This window comes from Ochlerotatus camptorhynchus, unplaced genomic scaffold, assembly GCF_037179485.1.
Source record: "Ochlerotatus camptorhynchus isolate MF236.1 unplaced genomic scaffold, CSIRO-AGI_Acam_v1.1 ptg000101l, whole genome shotgun sequence".
NCBI lineage: Eukaryota > Metazoa > Arthropoda > Insecta > Diptera > Culicidae > Ochlerotatus > Ochlerotatus camptorhynchus.
The window spans coordinates 229,320-255,213 of NW_027040591.1; the positions used below are offsets into that span (position 1 = coordinate 229,320).

The window sequence follows — 25,894 nt, forward strand, 5'->3', positions numbered from 1 at the left end:
ATGATCGAGGTAACTTAGAATACAAGCTTACCATTGAGCTCACTTTGAATCAAAGATAATTGTTTATTATAAATTATTTTCAATCAAGACAGTTCGTGCATTAAAGAAGATTGTAAACCAAAGCAAATTGATTATCATGGCAAATTGTTGACCACAGACAGTGTTTGATCAACGTTGATTATTGATGAAAGCAGATTGATGATGAAGACAGGTTATTGGTCAGGGCTGATTGGCGATTTCATCACCGCCATTTTTATGATCAAGGGACATCATTTGTTGTCTATCAAGACAAACCATTGATCAAGATAAACTATTGGTCGAATTGTGATCAAAACAAATCGTTAATGAAAAGATCGATTATCGATCAAGGTAAATGCTTGATTAAGGTGAATTGTTGATGAAAAGTAAATGTTAGATCAAGGCAAATCATTCAAAGATTGTTGATCATAGAAAATTATTGATTAAAATAAACTATTTGGCAAGGCAAATTGTGATCAAAGCAAACCGTTGACAAACGATAACTCTCGGTCAAGACCAAGGAATCAAAAATATCTCCAAATGGCAAAATGATAAGCGATTAGCGAATGATGACGCTATGTCAGAAGTAGAGAGCAAAAATGACATAATCTTCTTCCTTTTTTTCATGACAAGCAGCCCGTGCGACACAGCTCACTCGGGGCGGTAGAAGGAAACGAGCAAATTGTTGGCAAGCTGCTTCACAAAGTAAAGCCGAAGATAATACAAGTGTGTTAATGGGAATTTTTTTGTTATGTCTTTTCTCGACTCAGATCAAGCTTTGTCCTCATCCGTGTATATCGCAACAAAGCAGGCAAGCAATATATCATTATCCTTCCACCACTCCGATCGAGCTATGTTACAGAGCAAGATTGTCATGGTAGTCGTAGCAACCGTTTTGTCTTTACCGTTGGTTGCTTTATGTGTTTGGATTCGCTGATCAAGCCACATTTTTTATCAATGTATAATGGTGATAAAGGCAAATCGTAAGCAAATTTTTGATAAAAGCAATTCATTTATTAAATAGATTATTGATGAAGGAAAATTATTTATCAAGATAAGTTAGCTTGATGCAAATATTATTTTCGTTTTCAAGATCACTCAAATAGGACAAGGGTGGGGACAAAATATAAAAAAACAAGGTACGATAGAAAAATAAATGTATAAACATGTAATTTAATAATAAATTATAAATAATTAAAAACAACTGTTGTAGTTTATGATAAAGCGCAAAGCTAAATAAATAGGGCCGAATTTTGTTTGCCCCTTTAATATTTTGAAATGTTTGAAGGGGACATAAATCAAAATAAAAATTTGCATTAGCCTTATTGGTTAAGGCAGAATGAAGGACAAATGATCAAATGGATAAAAGGTTGAAGGGACAAATGTTCGAATGGACAAAAGGTAAAATTGAACTTAAAGGACAAAAGGTCGAATGAAAAAAAGGTCTAATAGACAAAAGGTCGAATGGACAAAAGGTTTAATGGACAAATAGTCGAATGGACAAAAGGTCGAATTAAACTTAGACGGATAAAATGTCGAAGGGACAAAAGGTCGTACGGACAAAGGGTTGAATTGAACTTAGAGGGACAAAAGTTCGAATGGTAAAAATGTCGAAATGAACTTAGAAGGACAAAAGGTCGAATGGACAAAAGATCGAATGGAAAAAGGTCAAATTAAACTTAGAGGGATAAAATGTCAAACAATGACAAAAGGTCGAACGGACAAAAGGTTGAATTGAACTTAGAGGGACCAAAGTTCGAATGGTAAAAATTTCTAAATGAACTTAGAAGGACACAAGGTGGAATGGACAAAATATTGAATGGAAAAAAGGTCGAACTAAACTTAGAGGGACAAAAGTAGAATGAAAAAATGTTGAAATGGACAAAAAGTCGAAGCGGACAGCAGTTAAAGAAACCAACATCAAAATTTACAAAATATTGTTTAGAAAATTAGAGTTAAAAAAATACTATGCAAACACTTCCAAAGAGCTGTTAATAATTTAAAAAAGGAATAACTTTTACAGAAAAGCAATTATTTGTCTCTTAAATTGCCGACAAACGCACAGTAAATACTTGTTATCTTAATTTTCCAAAGAATCACCAATGATATAAAGAAGGAAAAATAGTTGAGAGGTAGCCATCCATATTATCATTCAACAATTTGACTAGTTTCTTTTGTTCATTTTGACCTTTTGTCCATTTCAGACTTTTGTTTACTTCGACTATCTGTCCATTCAACCTTTTGTCCATTCGATCTTCTGTCCATTCGACCTTTTGTCTATTTGACTTTTTGTTCATTTCTACCTTTTTTTCAATTTCGACGTTTTGATCTAAGTTCAATTCGACCTTTTGTCCCTCTAAGTTCAATTCGACCTTTTGTCCATGCGATCTTTTGCTTTTTCAACTTTTTGTCCTGTGGACCTTTTGTCCACTTGATCTTTTGTCTCTTCGACTTTTTGCCCTTCAACGTTTTGTCCTTGGACCCTATGTAGTTCGACACTTTGTCCTACAACCGTCACAGCAAATTATTTATCAAAGCAAATGGTTGATCAAGACAGATTGTTGACCAGAGAAAGTTTACAATCAAGGTAGATATTTGATTAAGCCAAATTGATGATCAAAGTAACTATAGATCAAGGAAGTTTATTGTTGATAGAAATTTATGATCACAGCATATTGTGGATCAAAGTCAGTCTTGTAAGTGGTCACCGTAGTCGTCATATTTTCTGTGATAATCGACTGCCTTTGCTTCCGACGCTTGCAGAACAAGCTATCAAATTACAGTACCAATCAAAAATGTCATATGACAGGCTCTGTCATACGACACTGTTTCCGAACACCGTCACCAATGTATGTATTTTAGTTATTCTCATAATAAAAGCTGCTGATGTTATGCTTGTGTGAATTCTGAAAACAGTAAGCAACGATGTCCTAGTAATAACATTTATGATCAGAAATGGTTTAATTTACACCAAATTGAGGAATTAAAACGAAATCACACATGTCATATGATAGTTATTTGAAAAATTTCTTTTTGCTCGAATGTTGTTCTACCGTTTGTGTTGTGTAAGAGAGACGACGGTAGAGCATGAGAGTACGAATAAAAACAGACGAAGCGAGTGTCGTAAAAACGTCAACAGTTTCAACCCCTGATCGAAGTACAGATCGTTGATCGTAGATTATAATTTGCCAAGCCAGATTGTTGATCAAGACAAATTGTTGATCGAGGCAACTTAGCGAACAGATAGATCGAGGTAGCTTGAATCAATTTGGATGATTGTTTATTATAAATGATTTTCAATCAAGGCAGTTTGTCAATCAAAACAATTTGTTTTTATCATGCCATAATAAATAATAATTATTATTATAAATTGTTAATCCAGGAGATCAATATTGATAAATGATAATTTTTGATGAGGCTATAGTGTTGATTTAAGCATATTGTTGATTACTGTAAGTTGGTCATCGAGGTTGATTGATGAGCAATGGAGATTTTTTATTCTGGCAGATATATGATCAAGGTAATTCGTTGATTAACCAGTACGTGCGTGAGGAATGTGCTACTTTTTTCTACATCATGTTATTCATGAGCGGCCGAATGCCGTTTGGTTGAATGGTTCATTTTCCCGAATACCGTTTGGTCAAATGGGTCCTTTGGTCGTTTGCCGTTTGGCCGAATGCCATTTGGCCTAATACTGAGTGGTTGCAAATTTATAAACGAAGAATTATGCGTCCTCATTTCTTTGCATGCTGAACCCTGGACTAAAGGAAAACAAAATTTAATTTATCTTAATTATATGGCAAGCTGCATATGTTGGAATAAAAATAAATAGACAATCAAAACTCCAAAAAACTGGTAATGTTTAAGGGGTCATACGGCTAAAAATCATGCCAATTATATAACTAAAAAAAATAGCTAGTTAAAAGAATAATGAATGTATCGAAAATATAAAAAAAAAGATTTATACAATATATGTAAATTTTTGGAAATTTATCATCTTCATAATCTCAAAAAACCAGAATTGTGGATGCCAAAAGAAAAAAAAGACCCCAGTCGTAAAATTCTACTAAGCTTGGGACTTAAATTTGCTCCAAAACAAGAGTTATGAAGGTACTCAGGAATCGGGAACATAGTGTTCGAAAATTGAAAATCTCTTTTAATGAAAGATCTGGGAACTTAAATTTGCTCCAAAACAAGAGTTATGAAGGCACTCAAGAATCTCGAACATAGTGTTCGAAAATTGAAAATCTCTTGTAATGTATTCGACCTATTCGAGAAAAAGGAATTCTGCCAACCGGCATTCGGCCAAATGGCATTCGGCCAACCAAAATTCAGCCAACGGCCATTCGGCCAACTGGCATTTGACCAAATGGCCAGACACCATTACCATTTCGCTGAATGTCATTAGACTGAAATTGGAATGACTACTTAGTCATGTGGAATCAGTACCCAAGTAAGAATTTTGGTTTTATCATGGTTTTGAAGAGGTTTATAAAGCTTAGAATGGACTAGAAGACCATAATAAATCTGGAAATGTTGCACTTTTTCAATTTCAATTTCCTGAATGAGCAGCACCTAAAAGTAGTCGGAACATATTGAAATTTAAAGAAGAAATCTGCTAAAAATATAATTTACAAATTACAGAATCTAATGACGTCGGAATTGATAAGCAACATGACGTGAAAAATCCGAAATTTTTCAAAAATGTCAAAGCTAACGTCCGGTTTCTAGAACAATGTTTTGAATCTGAAATCTAAAACTTTCCATGGTTTGCTTTTGAAAAACAGACAGAATTGCCAAACTATTAGAATACAAAAAAAAATTAAAATATGTATAACAATCTTGAGAATTTGTCCTTAAATACTGAAGATTTTAGAGAAAGTCCTAAAATACTGATGATTTTACTAAGTCCGTGCTCTTGCAAAAATATTTAAGCAGTATTTCCATTTCCTGGCCATTTTTTGAATACCGGAAAATATTTTAGTTCAAAACCCATAAAGTAAAGGGCAAACACGAAATTATTGCGACACATTCAACAGGGCATAACTTTTTTACCATTGGGTAAAAATCAACCAAATTTTGCACACTTTCTCATTGATGTGTATTGTGTACATACTGTCAAACTCGAATTCGTGTTTTTCGATTCAACGAAAATGGAGGTGAACCAACGCGAGTTGAGAGAACAAATTCTTTCCAAACACCTGGAATTTCCTGACCTGTCGCACCGGCAGTTGGGAAAAATGTTGAACATTCACCATTCAAACCGGGACCGGAGAACAAAAAGACGGAGGGAAAGGTGAAGCGGATGATTAAAGCAAATCCCAACGTCTCAAGCCGTGATTTGGCTAAAAAGATCGGCATGTCGCAGAGCTACGTCCAGAATGCAAAGAAGAGAGCTGGACTACATACATACAAGGTACAGAACTTCCCAAACCGCGATGAGCGGCAAAATCGACGGCTAAAACTCGGGCACGGAAGCTCTACGAGAAGATGCTGACAAAATATGGCTGCTGTGTGATGGACGACGAAACGTATATAAAAGCCGATTTTAAGCAAATTCCGGGGTTGGAGTTTTTCACCGGCAAGAGCAAGTTCGATGTGGACGACAAATTTAAGAAGAAGAAAATGTCGAAGTTCACCTCCAAATATCTCATTTGGCAGGCCATCTGCTCTTGCGGACTGAGAAGTGAACCTTTCGTGACAAAGGGCACAGTAAATGGCGAGATCTACAAATCTGAGTGCCTCGAGAAGCGCCTTTTGCCGTTCTTGCAGCAGCACGACGAAGCTCCGCTATTTTGGCCAGATTTGGCATCATGCCACTATTCTAAAAGTGTCCTGGAGTGGTATGAGGCCAATTCTGTCCTTTTTGTTCCAAAGGACATGAATCCGCCAAACTGTCCGGAGCTGCGCCCGGTGGAGCAGTTCTGGGCAATAATGAAGCGGGAACTTCGGAAGAGCAAGAAGACAGTCAAAGACGAGAAGGACATGTTAAGAAAATGGAAAAAAACTGAGAAACTGGTACCAGATGACACTGTAAAGACTTTGATGGAGGGCATCAAGCGAAAATGTGTTCAATTTTACACTCAAGGCTCCATCGATTAACTTTTCTTTTGATTATGGAAGTAAATATATGTATAAAACTACCCTAAAATTTTGGTTTGATTCTAAACATTATAAGAAAATTGGCATGACATTTTCGGTGTCGCAATAATTTCGTGTTCGCCCTTTACTTAGTTTAATTCATGACAGTTATTGATCAGAATGTTTGTAAATTAAATTCTGCAGAACGATGAATATAGTATGGAATAGTTTAATCATCAGAAACATGTTCGGAGCTGCTTCCGATTTTTCTTTCAACTGCTTCCAGATTTTTTTACGACTACCCTCGGAAGTTTCTTTTGACCCAGAAAATAGTCTCTTCCAAATTTCTCGGATATGTTCAAGTGATTTAATCGGAAGTTTCCTCCAGGAGTCGTTCTGGCTTCCACGGAAACTTTCATGGAATGTTTCGATTGAAACGTTTTTAACTAGCTCAGAAACTTTTCCGACCTCCCCAGCAGTTTCTTCTGACTTCCTTGATTAGTATTGTTGACTTCGAATGGAAATGTCTTCTAATTTCCCTGCAGGTGTTCCCTGACCTCTTCTAGACATTTCCTGCCTGCCGTTTAACATAAATGTGATTCTGGCCATTTCTTCCACAATTTTTCATCGTTTCGAAATAATTTCTCACAGTTTCATAATCATGAAAATGTCTTTAAATTCGAAATTTTAAATCATTTTCTACGTCCGAAAGCTCGTCTGTTATTAAAACATTGTTCAATTGTGAATTCTGAAGATTTATTCCAAGTCCCATAATGTTCGAAAATTGATTAAGACAAATAATGTTTAGTGCTTTCCATAGCTCAAGATCAAGAGTTTTCTCCTGGATATCAAAGGTCTGCATGCCATTATCCATACCATATTGTTAAATATGGATTATCAAATCGAATTTCTAGAAAATTTAACTTATGTGACACGAGCTCCATATTTGATAGCAGTGTATTGAAATGCACTTACTGTCAAAGAGTGAACACTCTTCCTTAGTTGGTTTCACCAGCATTGTCAACAATATTTAAGATTTTATCAAATGATAGATTTTTTTCACAAATTGGAGCAATTTTGCCATAGTATAAAGTCCCTTGCAATTACTTCATTATTTTCCCCCTCATTTGCTTTCCGGATTTAAGGATACTCTAAGGAAGCCTTAGCGTGAAACTTTAAAGGCACAAATGTCAGCTTCCACAAAATATACAAATTTGAAATTGCTACTCCTTGTTTGCTGTACTACTACAAACAAAGAGTAGCAATTTCAAATTTGTATGTTTTGTGGAAGCTGACATTTGTGCCTTTGAAGTTTCACGCTAAGGCTTCCTTAGAGTATCACCTTAAGTGAAACTTTTATAGCAATGTTGGTGCTGGTATGAAGCATTTTATAATTGTTAAACCTATGGAAGTGCAGATATCACGTCAAATAGAAATAAAATTAAATTGCTTGATTTGATTCTCACACAGTGCCAAAGCACGGTCATTTACTTGTTTCGTTTTCAGTCGCTATCGCACTGAAGTAAGTAGGGAATGATTTTCACATTCTTGCAGTTTCTCGACTGTTTCGTTCAGCCACTGCTAGTCAACGTGCGGAGTCACTTGACTGTTGGAAATTTGCTACATGCTTGTATCTTGTATTACTTCGTACATTTGGTGAGTACCGGTATATTAGTGGAAGACAAAAGCACGATTTGAACGTCATTATTGAATCAATTGGCATGCTTTCCCAAAAGCCTTTGTAGATTTGGTATTGAAAATCTAAAATCGATGTAAAATCAAAAGAACGTTTTTAACTTTGACGATCAGTTTGAGTCAAAATCCTTCACAAGCTGTGAGTGATTAGAGTTTGATGAAATGTCAGTACTTAATCATGTATCCATTTCATTCAGTCTTGATAGGCTTCCATTGAATTAACTGATGAAGATTTTCTACTGGAATACTGTGTTGCCCAAAGAAGCTAAAATATTGTCTCAATCTGAACAAATCATCAACTTCCGTATGGGTCACATTATTCTTTAAAAGTAAGCAATAACAGTTTCTAAGATCACTGCCAAAGCCCGCTCCGTTGAGCAGAGTAGCGTTTGCATTTTCCAATCCGCTCAAATTTCATACAATCGGCTTTTTTACATTCAACGGATAGACGTTCAAGTGTCCGATTTTTCCGTTCGTCAAGTTAAACAACGGCCGTCCATTCACAAAAAGAAATTTTCCACCAACAGATTAAAAAGCGAAAAACAAACCATTGCCGAGCCGAGTGCCGTAACAAAAGAAAAACAAAACTCGAATACCAATGAACGCCATCCCATCTCCCAAAAAACACAATATAAAACAAACCACCCATCAACGCACGTCGTTCATCTCTGGTGGTGCACTGTCTTCAGTATTTTATTTTTTTTCCTTCGCCGATCTTCTACACAACTCTGACGCAATTCCCATCAGCATATGTCCACGCGACTTGCCCATCCGGACATCCATCATTTAACTTGAATGGACACCATCGCCAAAGGATCAACCAACAAGAAAGGCAAGCTGAACGCTGGCTGATTCACCCCCTTTCTGTTCGGAACGCAAATTTTCATTCATAAAAGTCAGCTTCACTGTGTACTCCTCCATTTTAGGGTTTTAAGACATGAACACATGCGGATCGGAATGCGGGATAGTGCGGTAAACAATCCGGCTCGGGAGGTGTGAAATCTAGTAGCATGAGCGGAAGTACTGTAAACAAAGCGTTACGGTCTAACTAGATCACTCCAAGGGGGAAGCATAATTTTTGTATGTGTACGGATTTTAACATTCTAGGAGCAATGTGCAAAAAATACTGTATGGGTGTAATGTTCAGCAAGAATTATATCGTAGGTACGTATAGGAATTCCACTACACGGAGATTGCAAACCCATTGACATTATCAATGTGCTTCTATCCAATCGGACCATGGGCGTTTAATATGACCATGGTGGGTGGTTGGTTTTTCCACCCACTTGCAAGAAATTAGAAGAGGATTTTCCTCGAAGCACTTCTGTGCGTGGGACGTTGATGTTCGACATGAGTCGAACGGGCGTGGGAAAGAATGTAAATTCGAGTGTGATCAGCAACACCTACCTTGGCTTCTGAAGTATCCTGACCGGCAACTGCTAAAATCCAATCAACAGAAAGGTCTCGATGAGTCCTTTGTGTGAAGCACTTGGCTCTGCCTCAATTATTTTCCTACTACAATGTTTTTCTCTTTTCAACGCACACATGCACTGTGCAAAGTCCCAGCAAATATTCTGCCGAATAAACTCCAATCCCTTTTTTTGTTGTAACTTAAAAATCACCACACTGTGAACTTTTCGCTTGCATATAGCGCTTTTCTTCTGTGCTCTTTTCACCGAAATTAACCCAATTTCACGGTGCGCTTCTTCAGTCCATTACACTGGGCAGCGTTAAGTCCATTGTGGCACGGAATTCGGGAAACTACTACCACACAACCACACACGGCGGCGGCAGATAATTCCTGCTAGCTTTAACTCAATGAAAACAACTTGTTGCGCCACTGTCCGCAACGTACACACACAAACACACACTCAGCTTATAGAGAAATGCAAACAACAATCCTGCTGATGCTGCTTCTGCTGCTAGAGAGATGCCTAGAGCGCGTGGTTCGCGAAATACACCGGGAAAGCTACTTCAACAGACTGAAACCAGATCAAGCCGTGCCGAGTCATATATATTTTGTGCGAACAGCTGAACAGCCAGCCAGCTCCTTCGCACATCTCCCGTCGCGGCGACGAGGGGTGCTATAAATTGCGAATGGAAAATTTTATAGCTGGTGGAAAGCGCATGCGTTGACCGGGAGCTGATGTCGCACCGGGGCTTGACCGGTAGGGGAGCTGGCTAGCGCTTCCCGGTTGAATGGGTAAGAATTTCAGCCGAAACGAGGATGAGCAAAAACAACAAACAAGGTGATGCAAAGCGGTAAGACGATGAATGAAAACAACGACAAAAAACAGCCGACCTGATAATGCCCCTTCCTTTGGGGAGGATGCGTGAGGAATGCCATAGCATAGCCTGGGACACTCAATTTGTTCCGGTGAGATAAATGCAGAAGAATTGGAATTTCATCGGTATCTGTTTTGCGGACTTTTGGTTCAGTAATGGAACCTAGGTAATAACACCATGTAATCATTTTCATGTGATTTATACTTTCTTTTTGGCCTGGACAAACCTATTGGCAAGTCAGCTTTTAATCATGAGCAATATTGCAATATTGGAGTTAATTTGGAGTAACTCTGAGTAATTCGAGTTGTTGATTGCACGGTAACATAGCAACGTGTTTTTGTGCGTGTTTATTTCCCAAATATCAAGGTTAGATATTTGACGAAGCAAGCATTCCAGAAGTCTACAACCCACCATCATCCATCGACGGATAATACTGGATACCTTAAAATCCCATAATCTTCGTACCTTTTCTGCTAAGCCTTACGTAACAGATTTCACAGTAGCACAGCAAACAAGGAGTAGCAATTTCAAATTTGTATGTTTTGTGGAAGCTGACATTTGTGCCTTTAAAGTTTCACGCTAAGGCTTCCTTAGAGTATCACAGATGTAATACAAAAAAAAAAAACTTTGTTTTATTCTAGGTAATGCTCCTGGTTATAAAAAAAACATTTTTACATAGGTGCAGCTGGAAATCGATGAAAAATTTTGGAAGGCAACCCCTTACTTCTCTAGTATAACATCAAGTAGCATCTTCACTGCTACAGCTTAGTGCTACCATAGAGGTAACTCTAAGACCAGAAGGTCCAGAAGAAACGTGCTCAACTTTTTGGCTCAGCTCTGGTGATGATGATGATGGTCCCACCTCTTACCCCTACAAAGGTTTGAGCTGGACGATTTATCTTTAAGATAATTAAATATGACATTTTAACCAGGTTGGCAAACAAAATCGAACTGGTTTCAGTTACAGATATAAATTCCCTCTAGAGTTTACAGTTGCTTCACAGCGATATAAATGTTGAAAAGCTCAGGCGTCCACCTCTTAGTTCGCCTTTTTGTCCACCTAAAATATTCATAAGTTTTACAAGCAATCAAGAGTTAATGAACAATCAACAAAGCATCATATTACACTAGTAACCCCGCAATCTGATGCTATCATAATTTTCAGCAATGTCAGGAATGCTCACAAACCCCCAACATTTGCCAAAAAACTTACTACTAACTCAAGGTATCTTCCAAATAATCTTCAAAATTGCATTTTTTTTTTATCAAATGTTAAATTCAGTCCTCTATATCCGTAATACGCGCGCGAGGCTCAAACCTTTGTAGACTACTATTTTTTTTTTTTACTACTACTATTAAATCATATATCAAAAATCCATCATCACCATCGTGGCGAACAAAATAGTTTTTGCAGTGCTACAATAATTATTAAAAAGTCGTTATAACAGCTGTCCATACAAAGTAATCCGTTAAAGATAACTTCGTCAAGATACATAATTTGTCAATTCATAAAAAAAAAATCACTGGATAACCGTTCAAAAGACAGTTTTAACGTGTGAAATGCAATGTCTCTTAAATTCTGCTAATGTTGTTGAACGTTTAATGTGTCTAGGCATCGAATTGAAAACATTTATTCCTTTAAAAAATAATGAATTCTGTGAAGCACAAGTCAAGAAATGTGGTGTTCTTATTTCATCCGCGTTTCTAGTATTATATCTATGATAGTCACTTCCTCTTTCAATTCGATCACACAAATATCGAGGCAGCAAACCGTTAACTACTTTAAAAATGAACACCATAGTCAAATATACAATTCTTTGCTTCACCGACAACCATTGTAAGGCGTCTAACATCAAAGTTGAGGAAGTGAATCTATTACATCTCAAAATCAAACGCATTATTTTATTCTGCAAGCGCTGTAATCTCGATATTTGTGTTGCATTCGACAGAAATAAAATGGATGGGCAAAAGTCTAGATGAGGAGAGATGATTGATTTGTATAGCTGTATTTTACTGGCAATAGTTAAATCGTTTTTCAATCGACATAGAATTCCATACTTCTTGGCAATTTTCTTGATGACATTGTCAATGTGAGAGTTGAACTTAAGTTTGTCATCAATAATCACGCCAAGATATTTAATCTCCTGAACGCGATCAATAGTTTCATCATCAATTACAACAGAGACGTTCTCATTTAGTCGATTCCGCGAAATTACCATAAATTTAGTTTTACTTGTATTCAATTTTAACTGCTTACACTTCAACCATCTACTTAGATACTGCAAATCTTCATTCAAGTGTGAGACGGCAACTTCTAAATCCTTAGCTGCAATGAATAACACAGTATCATCTGCAAAAAGATTAATGTCGCAAAACCGTAAAACACGTCGCAAGTCATTAATATACATAATAAATAAAAGGGGCCCTAATACACTTCCCTGGGGCACTCCAAGGTTGTTCCCCACGGGACTGGAAACAGAATCATTAAAAACAGTCCGTTGAGTTCTGTCAGACAAATAGCTTTCAAACCATTTATATGCAGTACTCGTAATTCCAAAGCGCTTGATTGTACTTAACAGTAAGGGCCTAGAAATTGTTTCAAAAGCGCGTTTCAGATCCAAAAAAACAGCAACAATCGTATCTTTACGCTCCAAGTTGTCTTTCCACTTTGCTAACACCAAATTCAATGCAGTTTCACAAGAATGACCTTCCCGATATCCCGATTGTTCTGGTATCAACAAAGAGTTGCTATTCAAATACTCCAACAGCTGGCCTTTAACAACAAGTTCTAAGATTTTCTCTAAAGTGTGCAACATGTTGATGGGACGAAACTCTTCGGCTTTAATCGTTCCAGCAACTTTTTGAATAGGAATCACTAAGGATTCCTTCCAAATTTGTGGCACATGTCCATTCTGCAATGATTCATTAATAAGGTCCAGAAAGATGTGGCCAATGACATGAAAGCAATCTTGAATAACTCTAGCATTAACATTATCTATTCCAGCCGATTTTCCTAATGAAAAACAAATAACTCTAAGTTCATCTAATGTAATTGGGTGAAAAACTTCAAATCTGCAACTACTATTAACTGGCTGTTTTATTTCGTCAGGTTCATCGACCAATTCAATAGATTGATTAATCAATGAAACACTGTCTACGAAATAATAATTAAACTTAGATGCAATTACTTGTTCTGACTGTTCTAATGTGCCATTAAAAGTTATGGACCGCGGTTTGCAATTACTAGGTTTTAATAAAGATTTCAAAATTTTCCATAACTCTTTGCTGTTGTTTTGATGCTGATCAATCTTCCTTTGAACATATTCACAACGAGTTTTCTTTATCGATTGTGAATACTTATTACGCGCGATTTTGTACCTAGTCCAATGATTGTCATTATTATATCTACAAAACTTTTTGTACCATTTGTCCCTTTTCCGTTTAAGACGCAAAAGATCCAAATTGTACCAGCTGTTCGAGTTTTTCAAAGAAACAAACTTTTGCTCAACTAGTTGATTGGTACACGTTTTCAAAGCGTTATTAAGAACAGCTGTAGATTCATCTAAGTTACCATCCGCGAATGGAAAATCCAGGCTTCTCTCAACAAGGTTTGAAACAACTTGCTTCGAATATTTCCTCCAGCACTTCAATGTTACAAAATTATCGTTATCGTTAACATGGTCTAAGACATTAATCACTAAAGTCTCATGATCGGTTATTTTCAAATCAGTATCCGTAACTGAACAAATGGAATCAAAATTGGAATAAACGTGGTCAATTAAAGTCCTACTGTGCCTGGAAATACGCGTATATTCATTTACCGTTTGCTTTAAATTAAAAAACTCAGCTAAACGCTTCAAATGATTCGAATTATGGTTATCACGCCAATTAATATTAAAATCACCAGCCAATATATTTAATTTACTAGAATCAAGGAATGTCTCGAGCCAGTTCTCTAAAACTTCAACAAAACGCTGGTCACTAGAACTGGGAGAATGATACAAAACACCATAATTACCCATCTTCATGCCACGTACAACTGTAATGCCCAAGAACCAGTTGCCATCAATAACTTCGTTGGTACGAAGGTTGAATTGAACTGATTCTTTGACATAAATAGCAACACCGCCAGTGTGTCTAGAATGTGATAAACAAGCAGCAACAATATATCCCGGAATACTATACTGATCAAAAGCTTCAGTTTCTACAATATGAGTTTCAGATAATAAAACTAAAAGAGGACGTTTTTCCTCAACAATCTGACGTAATGCTACGTAGTTTGTTGACAACCCCGCAATATTCAAATATAAAAAATCGAATTGATTCACATTCCTGGAACTTGGCTGCTATTTATTGAAACGCAAGCTGCTTTTCTTCTGATCAAAAAGTCTTTTATAGAGCAAACATTCCGAGCTAAATGCGGCATGGTTGACGTCCAAGTTCATTTTTCGTTCTTTATTCATTTTCAAACAATTAATACATTTCAATACAGTTGACGTACACTCCGACGTTTTGTGTTGTTGGCTGCACCTAGAGCATCTATCACAATTTTTGCAATCCATGCTCTTGTGCCCAAATTCTCCACATTTGAAGCATCTCAACACATTAATCGCGGGAACTATCGAGCACCGGTACTCTCTGGTACTATTTTCGGTCTCAAGCTAATCGAGGCACCCCTCGAAACATATGAAAAACCCCGAACCCCCCATTTAATCTGTCAAACTTTCATAGCGAATCAAAACAAACATAGTGTATTACTAGAATTTCGACTAGAATGGGGTACGCTTATAGATGGACTTGGGACCAATAGGCTAGTCAAGTAGTGAGCCCATTTAAAATCGTTAGCTTCCACCGGTTGGTGCTACTAAGAAAAATATCCAAAATGAAAACTGATTCACATGGTTTTCTAGAAAATTTATTAAAATAAATTCCATGACTATTTACATGGAATCGGTGGGAATGAATCTTTTCAGCGTCTAGTTACATTTGTTTACTCAAAACTTTAAGCTCGGTCAAACCAAATAAAGCCCGTAACCTTCTTAAATTTCCTTCTTCATAAATTCGTTCTATGTAATTTTAATTGCGTAAATTTAAGACCCGGGTTCAATCCCTGTCGGCACCGCCGGGATGTCCTGAGGCAAAACATTTCTGATCATGCCTTCCTTCGGAAGGAAAGTGAAGCTGTTGGTCCCCGGTTCATGAGTTGATGGGTCGATTGGTAGGGTCCAGGTGTGGGAGCTGCCTTCCTGGCGTCGCGACAAAATCGAAACAATGTGTTAAAATTCAGTAACTTCGGTGCTCGCTGGAACAAGAGACTAAAAAATAGTCATTCTAATAGAAATCGATTGGAGTGGGTTTCATCTTGGGCACGATAGGGTAAGTTGGGGTTTTTCACAGTTTTGCCCTAAAATCTCCTATTTTGCATGATTTGAATGCTGTATCTCAAGATACCGATGATATAGACGGATGATTTCTTCGGCAAAGTTGATCAGAAGGTCAAGAACTATTGGATGATCGACAGAGAAATTCGGAATTCCTCCACTATGTGGCACTAGTGATTATTGAAAGTGAATATATTTGCGCTGCTGTATCTCAAGATCCTGACTATTTAGACGGATGATTTCTTGGGCAAAGTTGATCAGGGGGTCAAGGACTGTTGGATGATGGACAGAACAATTCGGAATTCCTCCGCTAGTTAGTGCTATCTATGGCTATAACGTCCCAACTGTAACTTAACGCCTGCTCTCAACTTAGTGCTCTAGATGCACTTCCACAGTTGTTAATTGAAAGCTTTCCAAGCCTGTTCGATTTTTACATGTGTATATTGTGTGGCAAGCAGGCATGGCAAATCATTTGCATTCATTTCGTGCATTCATTTACATTCATTTGCCCCTAACTTTTTTTATCAACAGAATTACGCAAAATAGTGTATGGAGCTTTTGTAGGTTTTGTTATTAGCTACAACTTTTGTAAAAAACTCAAATCCGTATTTCTAATGCATGACAAACCAGAGCAAACAGAATCCACTACTGTTTTTCAGTGAATGTATTTTACATTCACTGAAAAACAGTAACGAGTTCTTCCCGCTGTAATTCATGATGCATAAGAGATACAGATTTGAGTTCTTAATAAAACTTGTAGTTAATAACAAAACCTACAAAAATTCTGTACATCATTTTGCGAAATGCTGTTGATTAAAAAAGTTAGAGGCAAATGAATGTAAATGAATGCATGAAATGAATGTAAATGATTTTCCATGCCTGGTGGCAAGTACAATAATATACTATGCCCAGGGAAGTCGAGAAATTTTCCAATCTGACATCCTAGACCAACTCCAGCATGGTTTGCTTTATAGTCGCAGGCTCTACCGACCGAGGTTATGGAGGCCCCCTGATCTATGAATGTAATCAAACTAAAATGCGAGATGGTAGCCTAATTAACAAGTTTTGAGGACAATTTGGTGAACCTAGAACGTCTTAAACATATCGAATTCAAACGTAAATAATGTGCATGATATGTTTAACTCTGTTTGGAGATGTTTTAATACAAAGGGCTTTGAATCAGTGAACCTGGATGAGAATTTGATCTGAACTCAAGGACAATTTGGAGAACCGTGAGTATCTTATACACCTAAAAATCAACTATAAACGAACAGCAGAAACTGTATAAACGTGTTTTGGAATGTTTTGTCGGTGAGATCATCGTGCAGATTTTAGTTGATCCAGTAGATCAAATAATCTGACATCTAGAACAATTTGAAGAACCTAGAACGTCTAATACACCTTAAATTGACGTTGTTCAGAGATGTTTAGTTGCTAAGGACCTTGTATAGTTATGGTTGATCAGGTAAATCATTTGATCTGAGTTCAAGACAATTTGGAGAACCTTGATTATAAATCAAAATAAATCAAAAACGATCCGCAGAAACTTTATGAACATGTTTTTGTAGGTTTTGTCGCTGAGAACATCGTGCAGTTCATGGTAGAGCCAGTTGATCAAATAATCAGAACTCCAAAGCAACTTGGAGAACCTAGAACATCTCATACACCATCAATTACAACGAAAATGATGTGCATTATATTCATGGACCTGGGTGCATAAACTTGCAATATTTATAAAAATTTGCCAAAAAAATTTCATTCTGTTAAAAAAATGTCAAAATTAAGCGGGAAATATGAACCTCTTTTGGATTTTCAACATTCTTATATGGTGGACGTCACTTATCCGTAGAAACAGTGAAAACATATTACTCTTTCTCCGAAAATGTATGGTTACGTCACTTTGTCTCCAGGCTTCCAAAACACATTTTTATCACGAAGAGAGTGTTTTCTGGTGTATCTTAGGGTATAGATTATGAATATGAAGAAAAGTGAAAATTAACCATGGTGGCGTTTACGTCACTTTGTCATCTCACGGCAGTATGAGCCATGTTCTAAACTACAGAATTCTTTGGATGACCTAGAACGTCACTTGAGCTTCTTATATACATCCAAATAGATCAAGAACGATGTGCAGTAACTCCTTGAACATGTTTGGGTAGGTTTCGCCGCTGAGGTATTTTGCAGGACATTATCAAAAAGTGATGACCGGGTCATAGAACTTGTTATCAATTTGATATTTTACTTTGCTCGGGATTATGATTACATAGATCGCTACGGAATAGTTTCAAAATTGGTCATACAATTCCGGAGATACGGCCGGAACAAGTTCTTAGTGTCTCAGGGAAAATAACCAGCTTATGAGTAAGTTCAAAACCCATCATGCGACACAATAAATTACATCAGAATTCGAAAACAAGTTTCATATACAATGATATCTAGTACCCTTAACCAGATTTGCTGAATCCGGATATGTTCCGGGTTGCACCGGGGAAGTGGCCAGATTTGACTTTTTTTTAAAATCAATCATGTGCCACATCAAATGACGTGAGAATTTTTAAATAAGATCATTGGTAGTCATGTTGAGTGTAAATAGGGTCAGACCATAGGTGAATAAATTGGGATTTTTCCTATACATATAAGCAAGTTTGGTCTCTTAATATTCATTAAAAAATAAACTACAGTAATGCCCTGATTTTATCAGTCCCTTCATTCATTATTCTTTTAATGTTCAGTAATTTCCTATATCCATAATTCGAAATCTTTTCCATTAATCTTCTTGATCGATGTTTAGGGTAAACTTTGGTGCAATAAAACCATTGAAATAGCACATGGGTTTCGTAGAATATTAGAAAATATTTTCAAAAAGGGGGCTGATAAAATCGGGTCATTATTGTATATATTATACGCCGCTAACCACTCGACCACGAAGACCACTTTGATGCGAAAATGTGAAATGTCGTCATGGAAACTCAATCCAAAAGAATTATTTGTTTACTCTTGTTTCTTGCGTGACAGTAGCTCAGTGTAGTGCTTCTTACGTGGTGTTAAGTGTGTTCCACTGAATTTCATTAAGCAAAATGCGGTCAAATAAAAATATCGTTGAGGAATATTTTGCGTCTGGTCGAGATAAAAACCGTTTACTTGACTTTGTGTCTAGGGCACTGTCGAAAGCACCTGCGGCTGTTGCGCAAGGAATTAAAAACTGGATTGGTCAATTTAATCGGCGATGGTCAAAAACCCACAATAAGGAACGGTTCTTTAAGAATAATGTAGAGTGGCTTGAAAGCATATTCGAAGTAAGAATCCCTGGGCGTGCTTAATTTTAGAAAGCAGCATAAATTAACGAAGAAACGTTTTTAATACGATACCGTCGAACATTAAAAAAATTAACAGTTCGGAAAAATTGTACCTGTTGAGCGAAGTGCTAAATTTTCAAAAAACAACGGGTTCCAAACCAATTTAAATTGAACGAAAATTAGCGTGGAAATGCGTTAATGTAAAGCAAGACATACTACTAATGAAATCTGTTTTTGTTTATGTTACTAAATAATCAATAGCATCAACCGCGATTAGAAGAAGATTTGTCTTTGATATTTGTATGAATATTTTATAAAAATCCTAAACAAAAACTACCAACTCAAAATTTTACGAAAAAAATGCTTGAATATAATTCATCATCAATTATTTTATCAGGTCGAAGACCAACCCTCAGGATCCAGGCCTTCGAAAAATACGCGGGTCCATTCAAGGAAACCCTAAGATCCCTCGTCACAATCATTTCCTATTTCACCTCCTTTTGCCACTCCGGATTTGGATACCAGTTCCAACAGTCAGCGAAGACCGTCAACCCTAAAGCCTCCAGGTCGAAAGCGCAAGGAGTTTAGCCAGTTGACAAGATTTTCGAAATACAGACGCAGTATCGGACTTTTCAAAGAACTTGCTGTATTCAGCCAAACTTGCTACCGTAAAGGCTGCTAATCCAGCAACTGCTCAAATCTTACAGCACTTGTTGAGCGACGGTGAGGTTTGGGCAAAAGAGACCATCGAATCCGTTGACTCTATTCGTGGAACATCTCTGTGTTCGGAGGAGTCATCTTTGGCGATAAAATCAAAACTTGGGTTAAGTAAAACCAAATATGGCGAGCTGGCTCGATTCACTAAGAAGCATCTAGGTATGACAGTTTAATTAACGTATATATAAAAAAACTTAGTAGTACAATTTTTTGTTTAAAATAGGTCAAGTTTCTAAATCTTTGATCAATTTTAGAAATGTGAAAACCCCAACTTACCCTATCGTGCCCAAGATGAAACCCACTCCAATCGATTCCTGAGACTCTTTTTCTATAAGAATAACTATTTTTTAGTCTCTTGTTCCAGCGAGCACCGAAGTTATTGAATTTTAACACATTGTTTCGATTTTGTCCCCAGTGTGCGTCGGTAGCATTGGTGCTCAGCACGAAAAGAAGATCGACGGAAAAAAAATCAAGGGAAAAAAACCCCATCATAATGCACACCTTTCTGGATGTTTCGACAACGATCTTATTGTCCACTCATATCCAAAAGCTTCCATTTGAATCTACGATTCCCCAAGCTAACCATACAATCCAAGCTAAAATATCCCATTTAGACCCTTCAAATGATTTCACATTGATGGATGCGAAGGATCTTTGTGGATGGATTGATTTGGATTGGATCTTAAATCTTAAAATCACACATCCTGTTCATATTTTTTTTCAACATTTAACATATAAGCGAATACAACAAATCAAGTTGCTTCCACCTTCACTCAAGCGCAGCGCTATTGTATCTATCGCTTGGATTCTGGCAAAGTTGCCAGTCTTCTTGATATGATGTCTCCAATATAAGGGTAGTGGGCTGTAAATGAATTAAATTGGACTGGAGTATTTGTATCATTATAATAAAGTAATTTAAAAAAGATCACTCTGACAGTTGACGTTTATTCAAACAGTCTGTATTTTTTATTTGTTGATGAATGAACGATCTCATGTGCGACTACTTTGATCAATTATGAGTAATCATGAGTTACTCAAATTTACTCGCTGCATAAATATTAACTCTGAGTACATACAGCTGGCTTGCTCATTGGGACAAACTGTTTAATTTTTTTCCTAATGCAATAAGAAGGTTAATTTTTTTTATTATAGTCACTTTAACACTCTTGGGTCATTCGTGAATTGTTCAGGGTGAGATTTGAACTCGTGACTTTGACGTGAGAGGTATGGAAACAAACCTCTACACCAGGTTTGCCCCGGTTAATATTGTTATCAGTGATGCCAACATTCCAGTTTGTGTATAAGAGTCACTTCAAGAGAAAACAGTGGAATTCGCATAACCTGGGACACTAAATTTGTTCCGGTGAGATAAATGCAGAAGAATGAGGAAATTCATCGCTATCTGTTTTGCAGACTTTCAATAATGGAACCTAGGTAAGAAAACCATTTTGATGTGATTTATACTTTCTTTTTGGCCTGGACAAACTGTTTATTTTTAAGGACAGCCCCTTATGGCATATAGATACATTTTATTGTATTGTGCATATTCTGTTTAAATTTTAACAATTATTTATTTCAATAAATTCACATCGTATTTAAGATGTAAAACAAAAAATTAAAGCCTAAAATTTCCAACCGTCGTCGAATTATTCGCTGGGACGACACGTTTCCAATAATAGCTTCCGTTCGCTTCATTCACATAATCAGAAGTGCTGGTGGCGACGACTCTCTTCGGTGTGCGCATTCCAGCATAGACATCCATCATTCCTTCCTCAGTCAAAACTTTCAACACGAAGCACCGTTTCGTAGCGTGTCCCAACCTACTGCAGAAACCACAGGTCGAGTTTGACTGGTCCTTTGTCCGTTTGTTCTTGATGGTTTTGGTGAGATCTTCATAGCCCACACTTGCTCTTCCAACTCGAACCACTAAAATCCTCTCCATAACCGATTGACCTCTATTCGGCCCTGTCAGTTCCCAAGGAGCTATGGTCTTCTCCGTTGACGCTAGTGTGAGCTCTTCCTCGCACAGAAGCCGCCGCTGCAGAACCTTGTTGCGAATTCCGATCACTATTCCATCAACGGTCGCCGTCTGCTTAAAGTTTCCAAAGCAGCAAAGCTCAGTCTGTAATTTGACGGCATCTATGAAATCCAGCAACGCTTCATTTGGCAGTTGGACATGGTTGTAAAACTTGTATCGCTGGATTAAACTGCAATCCTTCCGATCGTACCGGTCCTGGAGCCTTTGCACAATTTCCTCGTAAGTAACCAACTTAAGATCCTTGTTCAAACACAATACCTTCAGCTTGCTGAACGTGGTGGAATCGAGCAGTGTGATTAGGAAAGCTTTCTACATTTCCGGATCGATTATGCCAGTTACCTGGAAAAAATACCCGAGACGCTCGACCCAGTTGGTGAACGATGTTCCCCTTTGGTACGCACTTACAAATAACTAATTATACACGGGACGGAATCCATCTTTGACATAAAGAATGAGATGTAAGCAAACATGTCATGTAAAATTAAGTGCTCCGAGACTGAAAAGTTCGTTGCTCGACGAAAAGTACGTTTGATTGAGCTGAATTTCGCGTCTATTATGACTCAATTTTATGTCAAAATTGACGCTCGTATATGTCAGTCTCAGGTTGATGGAATCGCGTAAAATCGAAACCGTTTTCTTCGATGGGAATAGAAAGAACTACGTGGATGTCGATTAGGTGTGATCTTCTTTAACTCACAACAAAATTGATGTATCACCTCAACTCACTGCTAGGTGCAATCTGAACCTGATTTTTTTTTCCTAATGCAATAAGAAGGTTAATGTTCTTTTTATTATTATTATTATTATTATAGTCACTTTAACGCTCTTGGGTCATTCGTGAATTGTCCGGGGGTGAGATTTGAACTCGTGACTTTGGCGTGAGAGGTATGGAAGCTAGCTACTACGGTTCGCCCCCAGTTACTATTGTTATCAGTGATACAACATTCCAGTCAGTGTATAAGAGTCGCGTCAAGAGAAAAACAGTGGAATTCCCATCACAGTTTTCTAAAGATTTCCTTCCCTTTTACTTGGCAACAGAGGACTTCTGCATCACCTTCAAATGACTTCTAGTGAGGAATTAGCGGCAGTAGTAAATCATTATATCAGTGATTTGGTCGAATTATCTTCACAACAAATATTACAAATTATCATAACTGATCATTACCAAACGTATCTTATGTCAAATTAATGCTCTAAGTAGACTTGGCTTCACCTTGGTGTGACTCAATATACACCAACTCTTAAAGTTTGAAATCTTCCAGTTTTTTTTAGAATTCATCCAGTGTTACCCAGTTTTTCTATATTATTATTATTATTATTATTTTTTTTTTTTTTTTTTTTTTTTTTTTTTTTTTTTTTTTGTTAAATATTGTTTATTTAGGTCTTAAATAACATATTCAAGATATTTAAAAAATATATCAATCTTCTAGAGTCAAAATGAAATCTAGCTCGCCTACATCTATTCTATTATTAATATTCACATTGACAAAGTTGATGTACTTAATGAACGTTTTTAAAATTTGATTTCTTCTCGCTGTTGTCATGTTACCCAAGATTGGCCGAACAAGATCGTCGAAGCTCAGCCTCTGCCAGCCGCCGAGCGTCGTCGTCAATTTTCGCTGGATGTGTGCCCAAGCTGCAGCAACTCGAGGGCATTCGCAAAACTTATGTTGCAAAGTCTCGATTCCTACCGCACAGTGCTGACAGTTTGGGTCGTTTGCACGGCCGATGACGTTCATCAGTCTACGGTGCTCCGTCTTCTCGTTCACTAGCAGGTAGAGATCAGTACGCTGGCTCGACGATAGCCTTCTCGATGATATGTTCATCCAGATCTTTTTCCAATTGATGCCTGGATGGTTTCGTTCCACTCTGGGTAGCTCAGTTTGTTCCAAGTAGAAACGATGGATTTGATCGCTGGAGGGGTTTTGTTGGATGTGGTGTGGAAATAAGGGAATTGGCTGTGAGAGAAGTTTTAGGCAAGGAAGATCGGCGGGGGGAGGAATATTTTGGGCGAGAAGGGACTGATAATAGGGAAGGGAAACGATCTCCTGCAGGTGACGATTGACTAGAAGTGCTTTGCATTTGATCGCCGGCAGTTGCAGTTTCAATCCACCCTGCTCTCTGCTGCGCGCCAACTGCTGCATTGGGACTCGTGCGGGTAGCCCACGAAAAAGGAAAGTCCCCATCGTTGATGTCAGCTTCGCCGTGTGAGCACATTGCGGTGGAATAACAGACGAGAGGTACCACACCTTCGCTGTAATGAAGATGTTCAGCAGTAGCACTTTCTGCTGCAGGGAAAGGGAGCGCATGTTATGCAACCATATGAGTTGCGAGATCCTCGATACTAAAGCGTCCCAGTTTAGTTTAACCATCAGTCGCACTGAGTTGGTGAAAATAACGCCCAGTACCTTGACATTCTCCTTTGTCTGCAGCCCTGGTATCGTCAGTGGATCTCCATTGATAAAACCAACATCGATCGCCACTGTTTTCAGTCGATTTAGCTTTGCCCCGGATACGATCTCGAAGCTACCAAACAGCTGATAAATACGGTCGATCGTGTGAGTTGAGGTGGCCATCACCGTGATGTCATCAGCATACGCAACACAAAGGTCACCAGCGCATACACGCTCCACCCGTGTGAGGAGGGGATGAAGATAGAGCACGAACAGCAGCATCGACATCGGGTCTCCCTGACGTACGGACCGTTCTATACGGAACGGCTCTGAGAGGCACCCATTCACTAGCAGCCGTGATGAAGAGGCAGCAGCGACTCGAGAGAGCCAACAGACGAAAACCTGGTCGAAGCCCAGAGAGAGCAAGGTCCGATGCAGGAACTCATGATAGACCCGATCGAACGCGTGGTCAAGATCGAACGAGATCAACTTCCCCTTCTGCTTCCTCGCGATTAGCTGCGCAATACGATCTTTGAGCGAGAGTGTAGCTTGGAAAATAGAACGGTCGGTATTTGCGCATTTTTGAGAGGCGCTCAGGACTTAATAGCAAAATATTTTAAAATATGATTACCAGTACATAATGATTAAAATGCTCTCACTTTAAACTTTTATATTGGAATTGAAATCAGGAAATGCAAAATTTACTAATAGTTATAATACCATACTCGCAAAATGCGTGGCGTTTGCTATTATGACAGTTAACACAATTGTATGCCAAAGTTAACCTAACTAATGTTGAGTACCGTAAAATGGGGTGAAGTTGATCACTACACCAATTCTCAACAAAAAAATTATTACATATAAGATAATTTCTTCAGTGTTTTATTAAGTAGTAAAAAATTTGAAGGGATGAAAATGTTTCGCTTCCATCTACAAGCACAGCACTCTTCGATCTCCCAAACCGGTCCACTCTTGGTTGTCTAAAAATCCGTTCGCTCTTATTTTTTGTAACAACCGAGCACTTACACCCGAAATTATCGAATAAGTTTCAGTTTAAGGAATTTTTCAATTTCCTTAAATTTTTCCTTAAATATTTGCGAAAAATAAAGCAGCAGCATAAACAAAACACGCCAGAAACAAAGCACGGCCTACCTCGATCCCAAACGTAGTTTTGGGCCTGTTACATTTTGCAAAGTCCTAAATATGCACATTGCCTTATTTCAAAGTCAAAAATTTGTATATTATAAATTCAAAGTTATAGACTTTAATTTTGGTACCTATTTCTGAGATTTAACTGAGGATTAAATATGGAAGATGTAAAAACAATCTAGTTACAAAATTCATGGAATTATTTAACGCTAAGAATTATCTAACATGAGAATTTTCTTATGTTTGAGATTTTTAAATCCTTATTAGATCTGACGTAATGTTAGCGATGCAGGAAGTAAGCAACAGCTAGTTAGTGGTAGTGAAGCGACCACCCAAGCAACAATTTTTGCTCTATTGAAGTTTTATAGCAGTTGATGTAACCAAATTATAAAACCTTCACTGACGACCACATTATGATGATGATGATAATGGTCCCACCTCTTACCCCTACAAAGGTTTGAGCTGGACGATTTATCTTTAAGCGAAGACAACAAATCAAGAAGACTGGCAACTTTGTCAAAATTCAAGCGACCTATACAGTAGCGCTGCGCTTGAGTGAAGGTGGAAGCAACGCATAGAAAAATGAGCAAATTCACAAATTCGTTCGAAGCATTCACCTTTGAGCGGCAGATGACGCGATTGTACCAGTCTCATAGTGTTCGTATCAGAAAATGGAAGAGTTGCCAGTCTTCTTGATTTGTTGTCTTCGCTTTAAGATAATTTAATATGACATTTTAACCAGGTAAGCAAACAAAATCGAACTGGTTACAGTTACATACATAAATTCTCTCTAGAGTTTACAGTTGCTTCACAACGATATAAATGTGAAAAAGCTTATGC

The 25,894-nt window shown here is 37.6% G+C and overlaps 1 protein-coding gene and 1 pseudogene across 1 annotated transcript in view; both read right to left on the minus strand.

Moving 5' to 3' along the window:
• Window positions 1-9,761, minus strand: part of LOC135699020 (ras-related and estrogen-regulated growth inhibitor-like protein) — a 92,046-nt gene extending 82,285 nt beyond the window's left edge. The window contains exon 1 of the mRNA XM_065219205.1: window positions 9,202-9,761. The gene's annotated coding sequence lies outside the window, so the exon portion shown is untranslated. The remainder of the gene's footprint in view (window positions 1-9,201) is intronic.
• An 11,328-nt stretch (window positions 9,762-21,089) lies between these two features.
• Window positions 21,090-24,088, minus strand: LOC135699024 (uncharacterized; annotated as a pseudogene).
• Window positions 24,089-25,894: the final 1,806 nt, after the last annotated feature.